General features: G+C 45.9%; 13 non-coding genes across 13 annotated transcripts; all 13 read right to left on the bottom strand.

The window, feature by feature from the left end:
* Positions 1-6,218: 6,218 nt before the first annotated feature.
* TRNAN-GUU (transfer RNA asparagine (anticodon GUU)) lies at positions 6,219-6,291 on the bottom strand. Its single transcript has one exon. It is a non-coding gene; the product is annotated as a tRNA-Asn (tRNA).
* A 1,832-nt stretch (positions 6,292-8,123) lies between these two features.
* TRNAN-GUU (transfer RNA asparagine (anticodon GUU)) lies at positions 8,124-8,196 on the bottom strand. Its single transcript has one exon. It is a non-coding gene; the product is annotated as a tRNA-Asn (tRNA).
* A 1,835-nt stretch (positions 8,197-10,031) lies between these two features.
* TRNAN-GUU (transfer RNA asparagine (anticodon GUU)) lies at positions 10,032-10,104 on the bottom strand. The gene has a single exon. It is a non-coding gene; the product is annotated as a tRNA-Asn (tRNA).
* Positions 10,105-11,056: 952 nt separating this feature from the next.
* Positions 11,057-11,129, bottom strand: TRNAN-GUU (transfer RNA asparagine (anticodon GUU)). The gene has a single exon. It is a non-coding gene; the product is annotated as a tRNA-Asn (tRNA).
* Positions 11,130-12,667: 1,538 nt separating this feature from the next.
* TRNAN-GUU (transfer RNA asparagine (anticodon GUU)) lies at positions 12,668-12,740 on the bottom strand. The gene has a single exon. It is a non-coding gene; the product is annotated as a tRNA-Asn (tRNA).
* An 805-nt stretch (positions 12,741-13,545) lies between these two features.
* Positions 13,546-13,618, bottom strand: TRNAN-GUU (transfer RNA asparagine (anticodon GUU)). The gene has a single exon. It is a non-coding gene; the product is annotated as a tRNA-Asn (tRNA).
* A 660-nt stretch (positions 13,619-14,278) lies between these two features.
* TRNAN-GUU (transfer RNA asparagine (anticodon GUU)) lies at positions 14,279-14,351 on the bottom strand. Its single transcript has one exon. It is a non-coding gene; the product is annotated as a tRNA-Asn (tRNA).
* Positions 14,352-15,742: 1,391 nt separating this feature from the next.
* Positions 15,743-15,815, bottom strand: TRNAN-GUU (transfer RNA asparagine (anticodon GUU)). Its single transcript has one exon. It is a non-coding gene; the product is annotated as a tRNA-Asn (tRNA).
* Positions 15,816-16,329: 514 nt separating this feature from the next.
* TRNAN-GUU (transfer RNA asparagine (anticodon GUU)) lies at positions 16,330-16,402 on the bottom strand. The gene has a single exon. It is a non-coding gene; the product is annotated as a tRNA-Asn (tRNA).
* Positions 16,403-17,060: 658 nt separating this feature from the next.
* On the bottom strand, positions 17,061-17,133 carry TRNAN-GUU (transfer RNA asparagine (anticodon GUU)). The gene has a single exon. It is a non-coding gene; the product is annotated as a tRNA-Asn (tRNA).
* Positions 17,134-17,500: 367 nt separating this feature from the next.
* On the bottom strand, positions 17,501-17,573 carry TRNAN-GUU (transfer RNA asparagine (anticodon GUU)). Its single transcript has one exon. It is a non-coding gene; the product is annotated as a tRNA-Asn (tRNA).
* Positions 17,574-17,794: 221 nt separating this feature from the next.
* On the bottom strand, positions 17,795-17,867 carry TRNAN-GUU (transfer RNA asparagine (anticodon GUU)). The gene has a single exon. It is a non-coding gene; the product is annotated as a tRNA-Asn (tRNA).
* Positions 17,868-18,965: 1,098 nt separating this feature from the next.
* Positions 18,966-19,038, bottom strand: TRNAN-GUU (transfer RNA asparagine (anticodon GUU)). The gene has a single exon. It is a non-coding gene; the product is annotated as a tRNA-Asn (tRNA).
* Between the last annotated feature and the right edge of the window lie 59 nt (positions 19,039-19,097).

Raw genomic sequence — 19,097 nt, 5'->3', positions numbered from 1 at the left:
TGAAATGGTCGTCAGGTATTGTGGAAAAACTCTGACTTTTTACGTCACATCCGAGACTTCAAAACACCGCTCCCGGATGGGCTCGAACCACAAACCTTTTGAATAACAGCTGAACGCGCTAACCATTGCGCCACGGAAGCCCAAAAATTAAATGTTCGTCAGATATTTTTAAAAAACTCTGAATTTTACGTTACATCTAAGACCTCACAACACCGCTCCCGGATGGGCTCGAACCACCAACCTTTCGGTTAACAGCCGACGGCGTTAACCATTGCGCAACGGAAGCCCAAAGATTAAATGTTCGTCAGGTATTGTGGAAAAACTTTGACTTTTTACGTCACATCTGAGACTTCACAACACCGCTCCCGGATGGGCTCGAACCACAAACCTTTTGAATAACAGCTGAACGCTCTAACCATTGCGCCACGGAAGACCAAAAATTAAATGTTCGTCAGTTATTTTTAAAAAACTCTGAATTTTACGTTACATCTAAGACCTCACAACACCGCTCTCGGCTGGGCTCGAACCACCAACCTTTCGGTTAACAGCCGACGGCGTTAACCATTGTAAAACGGAAGCCCAAAGATTATTTGTTCGTCAGGTATTGTGGAAAAACTTTAACTATTTACGTCACATCTGAGACTTCACAACGCCCCTCCCGGATGGGCTCGAACCACAAACCTTTTGAATAACAGCTGAACGCTCTAACCTTTGCGCCACGGAAGCCCAAAAATTAAATGTTCGTCAGTTATTTTTAAAAAACTCTGAATTTTACGTTACATCTAAGACCTCACAACACAGCTCCTGGATGGGCTCGAACCACCAACCTTTTGGTTAAAATCCGAACGCGCTAACCTTCGAGCCAAGGAAGCTCAGAAATGAAATGGTCGTCAGGTATTGTGGAAAAACTCTGACTTTTTACGTCACATCCGAGACTTCAAAACACCGCTCCCGGATGGGCTCGAACCACAAACCTTTTGAATAACAGCTGAACGCGCTAACCATTGCGCCACGGAAGCCCAAAAATTAAATGTTCGTCAGATATTTTTAAAAAACTCTGAATTTTACGTTACATCTAAGACCTCACAACACCGCTCCCGGATGGGCTCGAACCACCAACCTTTCGGTTAACAGCCGACGGCGTTAACCATTGCGCAACGGAAGCCCAAAGATTAAATGTTCGTCAGGTATTGTGGAAAAACTTTGACTTTTTACGTCACATCTGAGACTTCACAACACCGCTCCCGGATGGGCTCGAACCACAAACCTTTTGAATAACAGCTGAACGCTCTAACCATTGCGCCACGGAAGACCAAAAATTAAATGTTCGTCAGTTATTTTTAAAAAACTCTGAATTTTACGGTACATCTAAGAACTTACAACACCGCTCTCGGCTGGGCTCGAACCACCAACCTTTCGGTTAACAGCCGACGGCGTTAACCATTGTAAAACGGAAGCCCAAAGATTATTTGTTCGTCAGGTATTGTGGAAAAACTTTAACTATTTACGTCACATCTGAGACTTCACAACGCCCCTCCCGGATGGGCTCGAACCACAAACCTTTTGAATAACAGCTGAACGCTCTAACCTTTGCGCCACGGAAGCCCAAAAATTAAATGTTCGTCAGTTATTTTTAAAAAACTCTGAATTTTACGTTACATCTAAGACCTCACAACACAGCTCCTGGATGGGCTCGAACCACCAACCTTTTGCTTAACATCCGAACGCGCTAACCTTCGAGCCAAGGAAGCTCAGAAATGAAATGGTCGTCAGGTATTGTGGAAAAACTCTGACTTTTTACGTCACATCCGAGACTTCAAAACACCGCTCCCGGATGGGCTCGAACCACAAACCTTTTGAATAACAGCTGAACGCGCTAACCATTGCGCCACGGAAGCCCAAAAATTAAATGTTCGTCAGATATTTTTAAAAAACTCTGAATTTTACGTTACATCTAAGACCTCACAACACCGCTCCCGGATGGGCTCGAACCACCAACCTTTCGGTTAACAGCCGACGGCGTTAACCATTGCGCAACGGAAGCCCAAAGATTAAATGTTCGTCAGGTATTGTGGAAAAACTTTGACTTTTTACGTCACATCTGAGACTTCACAACACCGCTCCCGGATGGGCTCGAACCACAAACCTTTTGAATAACAGCTGAACGCTCTAACCATTGCGCCACGGAAGACCAAAAATTAAATGTTCGTCAGTTATTTTTAAAAAACTCTGAATTTTACGTTACATCTAAGACCTCACAACACCGCTCTCGGCTGGGCTCGAACCACCAACCTTTCGGTTAACAGCCGACGGCGTTAACCATTGTAAAACGGAAGCCCAAAGATTATTTGTTCGTCAGGTATTGTGGAAAAACTTTAACTATTTACGTCACATCTGAGACTTCACAACGCCCCTCCCGGATGGGCTCGAACCACAAACCTTTTGAATAACAGCTGAACGCTCTAACCTTTGCGCCACGGAAGCCCAAAAATTAAATGTTCGTCAGTTATTTTTAAAAAACTCTGAATTTTACGTTACATCTAAGACCTCACAACACAGCTCCTGGATGGGCTCGAACCACCAACCTTTTGGTTAAAATCCGAACGCGCTAACCTTCGAGCCAAGGAAGCTCAGAAATGAAATGGTCGTCAGGTATTGTGGAAAAACTCTGACTTTTTACGTCACATCCGAGACTTCAAAACACCGCTCCCGGATGGGCTCGAACCACAAACCTTTTGAATAACAGCTGAACGCGCTAACCATTGCGCCACGGAAGCCCAAAAATTAAATGTTCGTCAGATATTTTTAAAAAACTCTGAATTTTACGTTACATCTAAGACCTCACAACACCGCTCCCGGATGGGCTCGAACCACCAACCTTTCGGTTAACAGCCGACGGCGTTAACCATTGCGCAACGGAAGCCCAAAGATTAAATGTTCGTCAGGTATTGTGGAAAAACTTTGACTTTTTACGTCACATCTGAGACTTCACAACACCGCTCCCGGATGGGCTCGAACCACAAACCTTTTGAATAACAGCTGAACGCTCTAACCATTGCGCCACGGAAGACCAAAAATTAAATGTTCGTCAGTTATTTTTAAAAAACTCTGAATTTTACGGTACATCTAAGAACTTACAACACCGCTCTCGGCTGGGCTCGAACCACCAACCTTTCGGTTAACAGCCGACGGCGTTAACCATTGTAAAACGGAAGCCCAAAGATTATTTGTTCGTCAGGTATTGTGGAAAAACTTTAACTATTTACGTCACATCTGAGACTTCACAACGCCCCTCCCGGATGGGCTCGAACCACAAACCTTTTGAATAACAGCTGAACGCTCTAACCTTTGCGCCACGGAAGCCCAAAAATTAAATGTTCGTCAGTTATTTTTAAAAAACTCTGAATTTTACGTTACATCTAAGACCTCACAACACAGCTCCTGGATGGGCTCGAACCACCAACCTTTTGCTTAACATCCGAACGCGCTAACCTTCGAGCCAAGGAAGCTCAGAAATGAAATGGTCGTCAGGTATTGTGGAAAAACTCTGACTTTTTACGTCACATCCGAGACTTCAAAACACCGCTCCCGGATGGGCTCGAACCACAAACCTTTTGAATAACAGCTGAACGCGCTAACCATTGCGCCACGGAAGCCCAAAAATTAAATGTTCGTCAGATATTTTTAAAAAACTCTGAATTTTACGTTACATCTAAGACCTCACAACACCGCTCCCGGATGGGCTCGAACCACCAACCTTTCGGTTAACAGCCGACGGCGTTAACCATTGCGCAACGGAAGCCCAAAGATTAAATGTTCGTCAGGTATTGTGGAAAAACTTTGACTTTTTACGTCACATCTGAGACTTCACAACACCGCTCCCGGATGGGCTCGAACCACAAACCTTTTGAATAACAGCTGAACGCTCTAACCATTGCGCCACGGAAGACCAAAAATTAAATGTTCGTCAGTTATTTTTAAAAAACTCTGAATTTTACGTTACATCTAAGACCTCACAACACCGCTCTCGGCTGGGCTCGAACCACCAACCTTTCGGTTAACAGCCGACGGCGTTAATCATTGTAAAACGGAAGCCCAAAGATTATTTGTTCGTCAGGTATTGTGGAAAAACTTTAACTATTTACGTCACATCTGAGACTTCACAACGCCCCTCCCGGATGGGCTCGAACCACAAACCTTTTGAATAACAGCTGAACGCTCTAACCTTTGCGCCACGGAAGCCCAAAAATTAAATGTTCGTCAGTTATTTTTAAAAAACTCTGAATTTTACGTTACATCTAAGACCTCACAACACAGCTCCTGGATGGGCTCGAACCACCAACCTTTTGGTTAACATCCGAACGCGCTAACCTTCGAGCCAAGGAAGCTCAGAAATGAAATGGTCGTCAGGTATTGTGGAAAAACTCTGACTTTTTACGTCACATCCGAGACTTCAAAACACCGCTCCCGGATGGGCTCGAACCACAAACCTTTTGAATAACAGCTGAACGCGCTAACCATTGCGCCACGGAAGCCCAAAAATTAAATGTTCGTCAGATATTTTTAAAAAACTCTGAATTTTACGTTACATCTAAGACCTCACAACACCGCTCCCGGATGGGCTCGAACCACCAACCTTTCGGTTAACAGCCGACGGCGTTAACCATTGCGCAACGGAAGCCCAAAGATTAAATGTTCGTCAGGTATTGTGGAAAAACTTTGACTTTTTACGTCACATCTGAGACTTCACAACACCGCTCCCGGATGGGCTCGAACCACAAACCTTTTGAATAACAGCTGAACGCTCTAACCATTGCGCCACGGAAGACCAAAAATTAAATGTTCGTCAGTTATTTTTAAAAAACTCTGAATTTTACGGTACATCTAAGAACTTACAACACCGCTCTCGGCTGGGCTCGAACCACCAACCTTTCGGTTAACAGCCGACGGCGTTAACCATTGTAAAACGGAAGCCCAAAGATTATTTGTTCGTCAGGTATTGTGGAAAAACTTTAACTATTTACGTCACATCTGAGACTTCACAACGCCCCTCCCGGATGGGCTCGAACCACAAACCTTTTGAATAACAGCTGAACGCTCTAACCTTTGCGCCACGGAAGCCCAAAAATTAAATGTTCGTCAGTTATTTTTAAAAAACTCTGAATTTTACGTTACATCTAAGACCTCACAACACAGCTCCTGGATGGGCTCGAACCACCAACCTTTTGCTTAACATCCGAACGCGCTAACCTTCGAGCCAAGGAAGCTCAGAAATGAAATGTTCGTCAGGTATTGTGGAAAAACTCTGACTTTTTACGTCACATCCGAGACTTCAAAACACCGCTCCCGGATGGGCTCGAACCACAAACCTTTTGAATAACAGCTGAACGCGCTAACCATTGCGCCACGGAAGCCCAAAAATTAAATGTTCGTCAGATATTTTTAAAAAACTCTGAATTTTACGTTACATCTAAGACCTCACAACACCGCTCCCGGATGGGCTCGAACCACCAACCTTTCGGTTAACAGCCGACGGCGTTAACCATTGCGCAACGGAAGCCCAAAGATTAAATGTTCGTCAGGTATTGTGGAAAAACTTTGACTTTTTACGTCACATCTGAGACTTCACAACACCGCTCCCGGATGGGCTCGAACCACAAACCTTTTGAATAACAGCTGAACGCTCTAACCATTGCGCCACGGAAGACCAAAAATTAAATGTTCGTCAGTTATTTTTAAAAAACTCTGAATTTTACGATACATCTAAGAGCTCACAACACCGCTCTCGGATGGGCTCGAACCACCAACCTTTCGGTTAACAGCCGACGGCGTTAACCATTGCTTCACGGAAGCCCAAAAATTAAATGTTCGTCAGGTATTGTGGAAAAACTTTGACTTTTTACGTCACATTTGAGAGCTCACAACACCGCTCCCGGGTGGGCTCGAACCACCAACCTTTTGAATAACAGCTGAACGCTCTAAACATTGCGCCAAGGAAGCCCAAAAATTAAATGTTCGTCAGTTATTTTTAAAAAACTCTGAATTTTACGTTACATCTAAGACCTCACAACACCGCTCCCGGATGGGCTCGAACCACCAACCTTTCGGTTAACAGCCGACGGCGTTAACCATTGAAACGGAAGCCCAACGATTAAATGTTCGTCAGGTATTGTGGAAAAACTTTGGATTTTTACGTTACATGTGAGATTTCACAACACCGCTCCCGGGTGGGCTCGAACCACCAACCTTTCGGTTAACAGCCGAACGCGCTAACCATTGCGCCACGGAAGCTCAAAAATTAAATGGTCGTCAGGTATTGTGGAAAAACTTTGACTTTTTACGTCACATCTGAGACCTCACAACACCGCTCACGGATGGGCTCGAACCACCAACCTTTCGGTTAACAGCCGAACGCGCTAACCATTGCGCCACGGAAGCTCAAAAATTAAATGGTCGTCAGGTATTGTGGAAAAACTTTGACTTTTTACGTCACATCTGAGACCTCACAACACCGCTCCCGGATGGTCTCGAACCACCAACCTTTCAGTTAACTGCCGAACGCGCTAACCATTGCGCCACGGAAGCCCAAAGATTAAATGTTCGTCAGGTATTGTGGAAAAACTTTGGCATTTGACATTACGTTTGAGATCTCACAACACCGCTCCCGGGTGGGCTCGAACCACCAACCTTTCGGTTAACAGACGAACGCGCTAACCATTGCGCCACGGAAGCTCAAAAAATAAACGGTCGTCAGGTATTGTGGAAAAACTTTGGCTTTTTACGTTACATTTGAGAGCTCACAACACCGCTCCCGGGTGGGCTCGAACCAATAACCTTTCGGTTAACAGCCGAACGCGCTAACCATTGCGCCACGGAAGCCCAAAGATTAAATGTTCGTCAGGTATTTTTAAAAAACTCTGAATTTTACGTTACATCTAAGACCTCACATTACCGCTCCCGGATGGGCTCGAACCACCAACCTTTCGGTTAACAGCCGAACGCGCTAACCATTGTGCCACGGCAGCCCAAAAATTAAATGTTCGTCAGTTGTTTTTAAAAAACTCTGAATTTTACGTTACATCTAAGACCTCACAACACCGCTCCCGGATGGGCTCGAACCACCAACCTTTCGGTTAACAGCCGACGGCGTTAACCATTGAAACGGAAGCCCAACGATTAAATGTTCGTCAGGTATTGTGGAAAAACTTTGGATTTTTACGTTACATGTGAGATTTCACTTCACCGCTCCCGGGTGGGCTCGAACTACCAACCTTTCGGTTAACAGCCGAACGCGCTAACCATTGCGCCACGGAAGCTCAAAAATTAAATGGTCGTCAGGTATTGTGGAAAAACTTTGAGTTTTTACGTCACATCTGAGACCTCACAACACCGCTCCCGGATGGTCTCGAACCACCAACCTTTCAGTTAACTGCCGAACGCGCTAACCATTGCGCCACGGAAGCCCAAAGACTAAATGTTCGTCAGGTATTGTGGAAAAACTTTGGCATTTGACATTACGTTTGAGATCTCACAACACCGCTCCCGGGTGGGCTAGAACCACCAACCTTTCGGTTAACAGCCGAACGCGCCAACCATTGCGCCACGGAAGCCCAAAAATTAAATGTTCGTCAGTTATTTTTAAAAAACTCTGAATTTTACACTACATCTAAGACCTCACAACACAGCTCCCGGATGGGCTCGAACCACCAACCTTTCGGTTAACAGCCGACGGCGTTAACCATTGCTTCACGGAAGCCCAAAAATTAAATGTTCGTCAGGTATTGTGGAAAAACTTTGACTTTTTACGTCACATTTGAGAGCTCACAACACCGCTCCCGGGTGGGCTCGAACCACCAACCTTTTGAATAACAGCTGAACGCTCTAAACATTGCGCCAAGGAAGCCCAAAAATTAAATGTTCGTCAGTTATTTTTAAAAAACTCTGAATTTTACGTTACATCTAAGACCTCACAACACCGCTCCCGGATGGGCTCGAACCACCAACCTTTCGGTTAACAGCCGACGGCGTTAACCATTGCGCAACGGAAGCCCAAAGACTAAATGTTCGTCAGGTATTGTGGAAAAACTTTGGCATTTGACATTACGTTTGAGATCTCACAACACCGCTCCCGGGTGGGCTCGAACCACCAACCTTTCGGTTAACAGCCGAACGCGCTAACCATTGCGCCACGGAAGCTCAAAAATTAAACGGTCGTCAGGTATTGTGGAAAATATTTGGCTTTTTACGTTACATTTGAGACTTCACAACACGGCAGCCGGGTGGGCTCGAACCACCAACCTTTTGGTTAACATCCGAACGCGCTAACCTTCGAGCCAAGGAAGCTCAGAAATGAAATGGTCGTCAGGTATTGTGGAAAAACTCTGACTTTTTACGTCACATCCGAGACTTCAAAACACCGCTCCCGGATGGGCTCGAACCACAAACCTTTTGAATAACAGCTGAACGCGCTAACCATTGCGCTACGGAAGCCCAAAAATTAAATGTTCGTCAGATATTTTTAAAAAAACTCTGAATTTTACGTTACATCTAAGACCTCACAACACCGCTCCCGGATGGGCTCGAACCACCAACCTTTCGGTTAACAGCCGACGGCGTTAGCCATTGCGCAACGGAAGCCCAAAGATTAAATGTTCGTCAGGTATTGTGGAAAAAATTTGGATTTTTACGTTACATGTGAGATCTCACAACACAGCTCCCGGATGGGCTCGAACCACCAACCTTTCGGTTAACAGCCGACGGCGTTAACCATTGCTTCACGGAAGCCCAAAAATTAAATGTTCGTCAGGTATTGTGGAAAAACTTTGACTTTTTACGTCACATTTGAGAGCTCACAACACCGCTCCCGGGTGGGCTCGAACCACCAACCTTTTGAATAACAGCTGAACGCTCTAAACATTGCGCCAAGGAAGCCCAAAAATTAAATGTTCGTCAGTTATTTTTAAAAAACTCTGAATTTTACGTTACATCTAAGACCTCACAACACCGCTCCCGGATGGGCTCGAACCACCAACCTTTCGGTTAACAGACGAACGCGCTAACCATTGCGCCACGGAAGCTCAAAAAATAAACGGTCGTCAGGTATTGTGGAAAAACTTTGGCTTTTTACGTTACATTTGAGAGCTCACAACACCGCTCCCGGGTGGGCTCGAACCAATAACCTTTCGGTTAACAGCCGAACGCGCTAACCATTGCGCCACGGAAGCCCAAAGATTAAATGTTCGTCAGGTATTTTTAAAAAACTCTGACTTTTTACGTCACATCTGAGACCTCACAACACCGCTCCCGGATGGTCTCGAACCACCAACCTTTCAGTTAACTGCCGAACGCGCTAACCATTGCGCCACGGAAGCCCAAAGACTAAATGTTCGTCAGGTATTGTGGAAAAACTTTGGCATTTGACATTACGTTTGAGATCTCACAACACCGCTCCCGGGTGGGCTAGAACCACCAACCTTTCGGTTAACAGCCGAACGCGCTAACCATTGCGCCACGGAAGCCCAAAAATTAAATGTTCGTCAGTTATTTTTAAAAAACTCTGAATTTTACACTACATCTAAGACCTCACAACACAGCTCCCGGATGGGCTCGAACCACCAACCTTTCGGTTAACAGCCGACGGCTTTAACCATTGCTTCACGGAAGCCCAAAAATTAAATGTTCGTCAGGTATTGTGGAAAAACTTTGACTTTTTACGTCACATTTGAGAGCTCACAACACCGCTCCCGGGTGGGCTCGAACCACCAACCTTTTGAATAACAGCTGAACGCTCTAAACATTGCGCCAAGGAAGCCCAAAAATTAAATGTTCGTCAGTTATTTTTAAAAAACTCTGAATTTTACGTTACATCTAAGACCTCACAACACCGCTCCCGGATGGGCTCGAACCACCAACCTTTCGGTTAACAGCCGACGGCGTTAACCATTGCGCAACGGAAGCCCAAAGACTAAATGTTCGTCAGGTATTGTGGAAAAACTTTGGCATTTGACATTACGTTTGAGATCTCACAACACCGCTCCCGGGTGGGCTCGAACCACCAACCTTTCGGTTAACAGCCGAACGCGCTAACCATTGCGCCACGGAAGCTCAAAAATTAAACGGTCGTCAGGTATTGTGGAAAATATTTGGCTTTTTACGTTACATTTGAGACTTCACAACACGGCTGCCGGGTGGGCTCGAACCACCAACCTTTTGGTTAACATCCGAACGCGCTAACCTTCGAGCCAAGGAAGCTCAGAAATGAAATGGTCGTCAGGTATTGTGGAAAAACTCTGACTTTTTACGTCACATCCGAGACTTCAAAACACCGCTCCCGGATGGGCTCGAACCACAAACCTTTTGAATAACAGCTGAACGCGCTAACCATTGCGCCACGGAAGCCCAAAAATTAAATGTTCGTCAGATATTTTTAAAAAACTCTGAATTTTACGTTACATCTAAGACCTCACAACACCGCTCCCGGATGGGCTCGAACCACCAACCTTTCGGTTAACAGCCGACGGCGTTAGCCATTGCGCAACAGAAGCCCAAAGATTAAATGTTCGTCAGGTATTGTGGAAAAAATTTGGATTTTTACGTTACATGTGAGATCTCACAACACAGCTCCCGGATGGGCTCGAACCACCAACCTTTCGGTTAACAGCCGACGGCGTTAACCATTGCTTCACGGAAGCCCAAAAATTAAATGTTCGTCAGGTATTGTGGAAAAACTTTGACTTTTTACGTCACATTTGAGAGCTCACAACACCGCTCCCGGGTGGGCTCGAACCACCAACCTTTTGAATAACAGCTGAACGCTCTAAACATTGCGCCAAGGAAGCCCAAAAATTAAATGTTCGTCAGTTATTTTTAAAAAACTCTGAATTTTACGTTACATCTAAGACCTCACAACACCGCTCCCGGATGGGCTCGAACCACCAACCTTTCGGTTAACAGCCGACGGCGTTAACCATTGAAACGGAAGCCCAACGATTAAATGTTCGTCAGGTATTGTGGAAAAACTTTGGATTTTTACGTTACATGTGAGAATTCACAACACCGCTCCCGGGTGGGCTCGAACCACCAACCTTTCGGTTAACAGCCGAACGCGCTAACCATTGCGCCACGGAAGCTCAAAAATTAAATGGTCGTCAGGTATTGTGGAAAAACTTTGACTTTTTACGTCACATCTGAGACCTCACAACACCGCTCACGGATGGGCTCGAACCACCAACCTTTCGGTTAACAGCCGAACGCGCTAACCATTGCGCCACGGAAGCCCAAAGATTAAATGTTCGTCAGGTATTTTTAAAAAACTCTGAATTTTACGTTACATCTAAGACCTCACATTACCGCTCCCGGATGGGCTCGAACCACCAACCTTTCGGTTAACAGCCGAACGCGCTAACCATTGCGCCACGGAAGCTCAAAAATTAAATGGTCGTCAGGTATTGTGGAAAAACTTTGACTTTTTACGTCACATCTGAGACCTCACAACACCGCTCCCGGATGGTCTCGAACCACCAACCTTCCAGTTAACTGCCGAACGCGCTAACCATTGCGCCACGGAAGCCCAAAGATTAAATGTTCGTCAGGTATTGTGGAAAAACTTTGGCATTTGACATTACGTTTGAGATCTCACAACACCGCTCCCGGGTGGGCTCGAACCACCAACCTTTCGGTTAACAGACGAACGCGCTAACCATTGCGCCACGGAAGCTCCAAAAATAAACGGTCGTCAGGTATTGTGGAAAAACTTTGGCTTTTTACGTTACATTTGAGAGCTCACAACACCGCTCCCGGGTGGGCTCGAACCAATAACCTTTCGGTTAACAGCCGAACGCCCTAACCATTGCGCCACGGAAGCCCAAAGATTAAATGTTCGTCAGGTATTTTTAAAAAACTCTGAATTTTACGTTACATCTAAGACCTCACATTACCGCTCCCGGATGGTCTCGAACCACCAACCTTTCAGTTAACTGCCGAACGCGCTAACCATTGCGCCACGGAAGCCCAAAGACTAAATGTTCGTCAGGTATTGTGGAAAAACTTTGGCATTTGACATTACGTTTGAGATCTCACAACACCGCTCCCGGGTGGGCTAGAACCACCAACCTTTCGGTTAACAGCCGAACGCGCTAACCATTGCGCCACGGAAGCCCAAAAATTAAATGTTCGTCAGTTATTTTTAAAAAACTCTGAATTTTACACTACATCTAAGACCTCACAACACAGCTCCCGGATGGGCTCGAACCACCAACCTTTCGGTTAACAGCCGACGGCGTTAACCATTGCTTCACGGAAGCCCAAAAATTAAATGTTCGTCAGGTATTGTGGAAAAACTTTGGATTTTTACGTTACATGTGAGATTTCACTTCACCGCTCCCGGATGGGCTCGAACCACCAACCTTTCGGTTAACAGCCGAACGCGCTAACCATTGCGCCACGGCAGCCCAAAAATTAAATGTTCGTCAGTTGTTTTTAAAAAACTCTGAATTTTACGTTACATCTAAGACCTAACAACACCGCTCCCGGATGGGCTCGAACCACCAACCTTTCGGTTAACAGCCGACGGCGTTAACCATTGAAACGGAAGCCCAACGATTAAATGTTCGTCAGGTATTGTGGAAAAACTTTGGATTTTTACGTTACATGTGAGATTTCACTTCACCGCTCCCGGGTGGGCTCGAACCACCAACCTTTCGGTTAACAGCCGAACGCGCTAACCATTGCGCCACGGAAGCTCAAAAATTAAATGGTCGTCAGGTATTGTGGAAAAACTTTGACTTTTTACGTCACATCTGAGACCTCACAACACCGCTCCCGGATGGTCTCGAACCACCAACCTTTCAGTTAACTGCCGAACGCGCTAACCATTGCGCCACGGAAGCCCAAAGACTAAATGTTCGTCAGGTATTGTGGAAAAACTTTGGCATTTGACATTACGTTTGAAATCTCACAACACCGCTCCCGGGTGGGCTAGAACCACCAACCTTTCGGTTAACAGCCGAACGCGCTAACCATTGCGCCACGGAAGCCCAAAAATTAAATGTTCGTCAGTTATTTTTAAAAAACTCTGAATTTTACACTACATCTAAGACCTCACAACACAGCTCCCGGATGGGCTCGAACCACCAACCTTTCGGTTAACAGCCGACGGCGTTAACCATTGCTTCACGGAAGCCTAAAAATTAAATGTTCGTCAGGTATTGTGGAAAAACTTTGGATTTTTACGTTACATGTGAGATTTCACTTCACCGCTCCCGGATGGGCTCGAACCACCAACCTTTCGGTTAACAGCCGAACGCGCTAACCATTGCGCCACGGCAGCCCAAAAATTAAATGTTCGTCAGTTGTTTTTAAAAAACTCTGAATTTTACGTTACATCTAAGACCTAACAACACCGCTCCCGGATGGGCTCGAACCACCAACCTTTCGGTTAACAGCCGACGGCGTTAACCATTGAAACGGAAGCCCAACGATTAAATGTTCGTCAGGTATTGTGGAAAAACTTTGGATTTTTACGTTACATGTGAGATTTCACTTCACCGCTCCCGGGTGGGCTCGAACCACCAACCTTTCGGTTAACAGCCGAACGCGCTAACCATTGCGCCACGGAAGCTCAACAATTAAATGGTCGTCAGGTATTGTGGAAAAACTTTGACTTTTTACGTCACATCTGAGACCTCACAACACCGCTCCCGGATGGTCTCGAACCACCAACCTTTCAGTTAACTGCCGAACGCGCTAACCATTGCGCCACGGAAGCCCAAAGACTAAATGTTCGTCAGGTATTGTGGAAAAACTTTGGCATTTGACATTACGTTTGAGATCTCACAACACCGCTCCCGGGTGGGCTAGAACCACCAACCTTTCGGTTAACAGCCGAACGCGCTAACCATTGCGCCACGGAAGCCCAAAAATTAAATGTTCGTCAGTTATTTTTAAAAAACTCTGAATTTTACACTACATCTAAGACCTCACAACACAGCTCCCGGATGGGCTCGAACCACCAACCTTTCGGTTAACAGCCGACGGCGTTAACCATTGCTTCACGGAAGCCCAAAAATTAAATGTTCGTCAGGTATTGTGGAAAAACTTTGACTTTTTACGTCACATTTGAGAGCTCACAACACCTCTCCCGGGTGGGCTCGAACCACCAACCTTTTGAATAACAGCTGAACGCTCTAAACATTGCGCCAAGGAAGCCCAAAAATTAAATGTTCGTCAGTTATTTTTAAAAAACTCTGAATTTTACGTTACATCTAAGACCTCACAACACCGCTCCCGGGTGGGCTCGAACCACCAACCTTTCGGTTAACAGCCGAACGCGCTCACCATTGCGCCACGGAAGCTCAAAAATTAAATGGTCGTCAGGTATAGTGGAAAAACTTTGACTTTTTACGTCACATCTGAGACCTCACAACACCGCTCACGGATGGGCTCGAACCACCAACCTTTCGGTTAACAGCCGAACGCGCTAACCATTGCGCCACGGAAGCCCAAAGATTAAATGTTCGTCAGGTATTTTTAAAAAACTCTGAATTTTACGTTACATCTAAGACCTCAAATTACCGCTCCCGGATGGGCTCGAACCACCAACCTTTCGGTTAACAGCCGAACGCGCTAACCATTGCGCCACGGAAGCCCAAAAATTAAATGTTCGTCAGTTATTTTTAAAAAACTCTGAATTTTACGTTACATCTAAGACCTCACAACACCGCTCCCGGATGGGCTCGAACCACCAACCTTTCGGTTAACAGCCGACGGCGTTAACCATTGAAACGGAAGCCCAACGATTAAATGTTCGTCAGGTATTGTGGAAAAACTTTGGATTTTTACGTTACATGTGAGATTTCACAACACCGCTCCCGGGTGGGCTCGAACCACCAACCTTTTGAATAACAGCTGAACGCTCTAAACATTGCGCCAAGGAAGCCCAAAAATTAAATGTTCGTCAGGTATTGTGGAAAAACTTTGACTTTTTACGTCACATCTGAGACCTCACAACACCGCTCCCGGATGGTCTCGAACCACCAACCTTTCAGTTAACTGCCGAACGCGCTAACCATTGCGCCACGGAAGCCCAAAGACTAAATGTTCGTCAGGTATTGTGGAAAAACTTTGGCATTTGACATTACGTTTGAGATCTCACAACACCGCTCCCGGGTGGGCTAGAACCACCAACCTTTCGGTTAACAGCCGAACGCGCTAACCATTGCGCCACGGAAGCCCAAAAATTAAATGTTCGTCAGTTATTTTTAAAAAACTCTGAATTTTACACTACATCTAAGACCTCACAACACAGCTCCCGGATGGGCTCGAACCACCAACCTTTCGGTTAACAGCCGACGGCGTTAACCATTGCTTCACGGAAGCCCAAAAATTAAATGTTCGTCAGGTATTGTGGAAAAACTTTGACTTTTTACGTCACATTTGAGAGCTCACAACACCGCTCCCGGGTGGGCTCGAACCACCAACCTTTTGAATAACAGCTGAACGCTCTAAACATTGCGCCAAGGAAGCCCAAAAATTAAATGTTCGTCAGTTATTTTTAAAAAACTCTGAATTTTACGTTACATCTAAGACCTCACAACACCGCTCCCGGATGGGCTCGAACCACCAACCTTTCGGTTAACAGCCGACGGCGTTAACCATTGCGCAACGGAAGCCCAAAGACTAAATGTTCGTCAGGTATTGTGGAAAAACTTTGGCATTTGACATTACGTTTGAGATCTCACAACACCGCTCCCGGGTGGGCTCGAACCACCAACCTTTCGGTTAACAGCCGAACGCGCTAACCATTGCGCCACGGAAGCTCAAAAATTAAACGGTCGTCAGGTATTGTGGAAAATATTTGGCTTTTTACGTTAAATTTGAGACTTCACAACACGGCAGCCGGGTGGGCTCGAACCACCAACCTTTTGGTTAACATCCGAACGCGCTAACCTTCGAGCCAAGGAAGCTCAGAAATGAAATGGTCGTCAGGTATTGTGGAAAAACTCTGACTTTTTACGTCACATCCGAGACTTCAAAACACCGCTCCCGGATGGGCTCGAACCACAAACCTTTTGAATAACAGCTGAACGCGCTAACCATTGCGCCACGGAAGCCCAAAAATTAAATGTTCGTCAGATATTTTTAAAAAACTCTGAATTTTACGTTACATCTAAGACCTCACAACACCGCTCCCGGATGGGCTCGAACCACCAACCTTTCGGTTAACAGCCGACGGCGTTAACCATTTCGCAACGGAAGCCCAAAGATTAAATGTTCGTCAGGTATTGTGGAAAAAATTTGGATTTTTACGTTACATGTGAGATCTCACAACACCGCTCCCGGGTGGGCTCGAACCACCAACCTTTCGGTTAACAGCCGAACGCGCTAACCATTGCGCCACGGAAGCCCAAAAATTAAATGTTCGTCAGGTATTGTGGAAAAACTTTGACTTTTTACGTCACATCTGAGACCTCACAACACCGCTCACGGATGGGCTCGAACCACCAACCTTTCGGTTAACAGCCGAACGCGCTAACCATTGCGCCACGGAAGCCCAAAAATTAAATGGTCGTCGGGTATTGTAGAAACACTTTGGCTTTTTACGTTACATGTGAGACCTCACAACACCGCTCCCGGGTGGGCTCGAACCACCAACCTTTCGGTTAACAGCCGAACGCACTAACCATTGCGCCACGGAAGCCCAAAGATTAAATGTTCGTCAGGTATTTTTAAAAAACTCTGAATTTTACGTTACATCTAAGACCTCACATTACCGCTCCCGGATGGGCTCGAACCACCAACCTTTCGGTTAACAGCCGAACGCGCTAACCATTGCGCCACGGAAGCCCAAAAATTAAATGTTCGTCAGTTATTTTTAAAAAATTCTGAATTTTACACTACATCTAAGACCTCACAACACAGCTCCCGGATGGGCTCGAACCACCAACCTTTCGGTTAACAGCCGACGGCGTTAACCATTGAAACGGAAGCCCAACGATTAAATGTTCGTCAGGTATTGTGGAAAAACTTTGGATTTTTACGTTACATGTGAGATTTCACAACACCGCTCCCGGGTGGGCTCGAACCACCAACCTTTCGGTTAACAGCCGAACGCGCTAACCATTGCGCCACGGAAGCCCAAAGATTAAATGTTCGTCAGGTATTTTTAAAAAACTCTGAATTTTACGTTACATCTAAGACCTCAAATTACCGCTCCCGGATGGGCTCGAACCACCAACCTTTCGGTTAACAGCCGAACGCGCTAACCATTGCGCCACGGAAGCCCAAAAATTAAATGGTCGTCAGGTATTGTGGAAAAACTTTGACTTTTTACGTCACATCTGAGACCTCACAACACCGCTCCCGGATGGTCTCGAACCACCAACCTTTCAGTTAACTGCCGAACGCGCTAACCATTGCGCCACGGAAGCCCAAAGATTAAATGTTCGTCAGGTGTTGTGGAAAAACTTTGGCATTTGACATTACGTTTGAGATCTCACAACACCGCTCCCGGGTGGGCTCGAACCACCAACCTTTCGGTTAACAGCCGAACGCGCTAACCATTGCGCCACGGAAGCTCAAAAATTAAACGGTCGTCAGGTATTGTGGAAAAACTTTGACTTTTTACGTCACATCTGAGACCTCACAACACCGCTCCCGGATGGTCTCGAACCACCAACCTTTCGGTTAACTGCCGAACGCGCTAACCATTGCGCCACGGAAGCCCAAAGATTAAATGTTCGTCAGGTGTTGTGGAAAAACTTTGGCATTTGACATTACGTTTGAGATCTCACAACACCGCTCCCGGGTGGGCTCGAACCACCAACCTTTCGGTTAACAGCCGAACGCGCTAACCATTGCGCCACGGAAGCTCAAAAATTAAACGGTCGTCAGGTATTGTGGAAAAACTTTGGCTTTTTACGTTACATTTGAGACTTCACAACACGGCAGCCGGGTGGGCTCGAACCACCAACCTTTTGGTTAACATCCGAACGCGCTAACCTTCGAGCCAAGGAAGCTCAGAAATGAAATGGTCGTCAGGTATTGTGGAAAAACTCTGACTTTTTACGTCACATCCGAGACTTCAAAACACCGCTCCCGGATGGGCTCGAACCACAAACCTTTTGAATAACAGCTGAACGCGCTAACCATTGCGCCACGGAAGCCCAAAGATTAAATGTTCGTCAGGTATTTTTAAAAAACTCTGAATTTTACGTTACATCTAAGACCTCACAACACCGCTCCCGGATGGGCTCGAACCACCAACCTTTCGGTTAACAGCCGACGGCGTTAACCATTGAAACGGAAGCCCAACGATTAAATGTTCGTCAGGTATTTTTAAAAAACTCTGATATTTACACTACATCTAAGACCTCACAACACAGCTCCCGGATGGGCTCGAACCACCAACCTTTCGGTTAACAGCCGACGGCGTTAACCATTGCTTCACGGAAGCCCAAAAATTAAATGTTCGTCAGGTATTGTGGAAAAACTTTGACTTTTTACGTCACATCTGAGACCTCACAACACCGCTCACGGATGGGCTCGAACCACCAACTTTTCGGTTAACAGCCGAACGCGCTAACCATTGCGCCACGGAAGCCCAAAGATTAAATGTTCGTCAGGTATTTTTAAAAAACTCTGAATTTTACGTTACATCTAAGACCTCACATTACCGCTCCCGGATGGGCTCGAACCACCAACCTTTCGGTTAACAGCCGAACGCGCTAACCATTGCGCCACGGAAGCTCAAAAATTAAATGGTCGTCAGGTATTGTGGAAAAACTTTGACTTTTTACGTCACATCTGAGACCTCACAACACCGCTCCCGGATGGTCTCGAACCACCAACCTTTCAGTTAACTGCCGAACGCGCTAACCATTGCGCCACGGAAGCCCAAAGATTAAATGTTCGTCAGGTGTTGTGGAAAAACTTTGGCATTTGACATTACGTTTGAGATCTCACAACACCGCTCCCGGGTGGGCTCGAACCACCAACCTTTCGGTTAACAGCCGAACGCGCTAACCATTGCGCCACGGAAGCTCAAAAATTAAATGGTCGTCAGGTATTGTGGAAAAACTTTGGCTTTTTACGTTACATTT

This window comes from Phalangium opilio, unplaced genomic scaffold (genome assembly GCF_054372755.1).
Source record: "Phalangium opilio isolate 3A_F unplaced genomic scaffold, DU_Popi_V2 ptg000352l_1, whole genome shotgun sequence".
NCBI classification, from domain to species: Eukaryota; Metazoa; Arthropoda; class Arachnida; order Opiliones; family Phalangiidae; genus Phalangium; species Phalangium opilio.
This window is presented reverse-complemented; position numbering and strand designations above follow the sequence as displayed.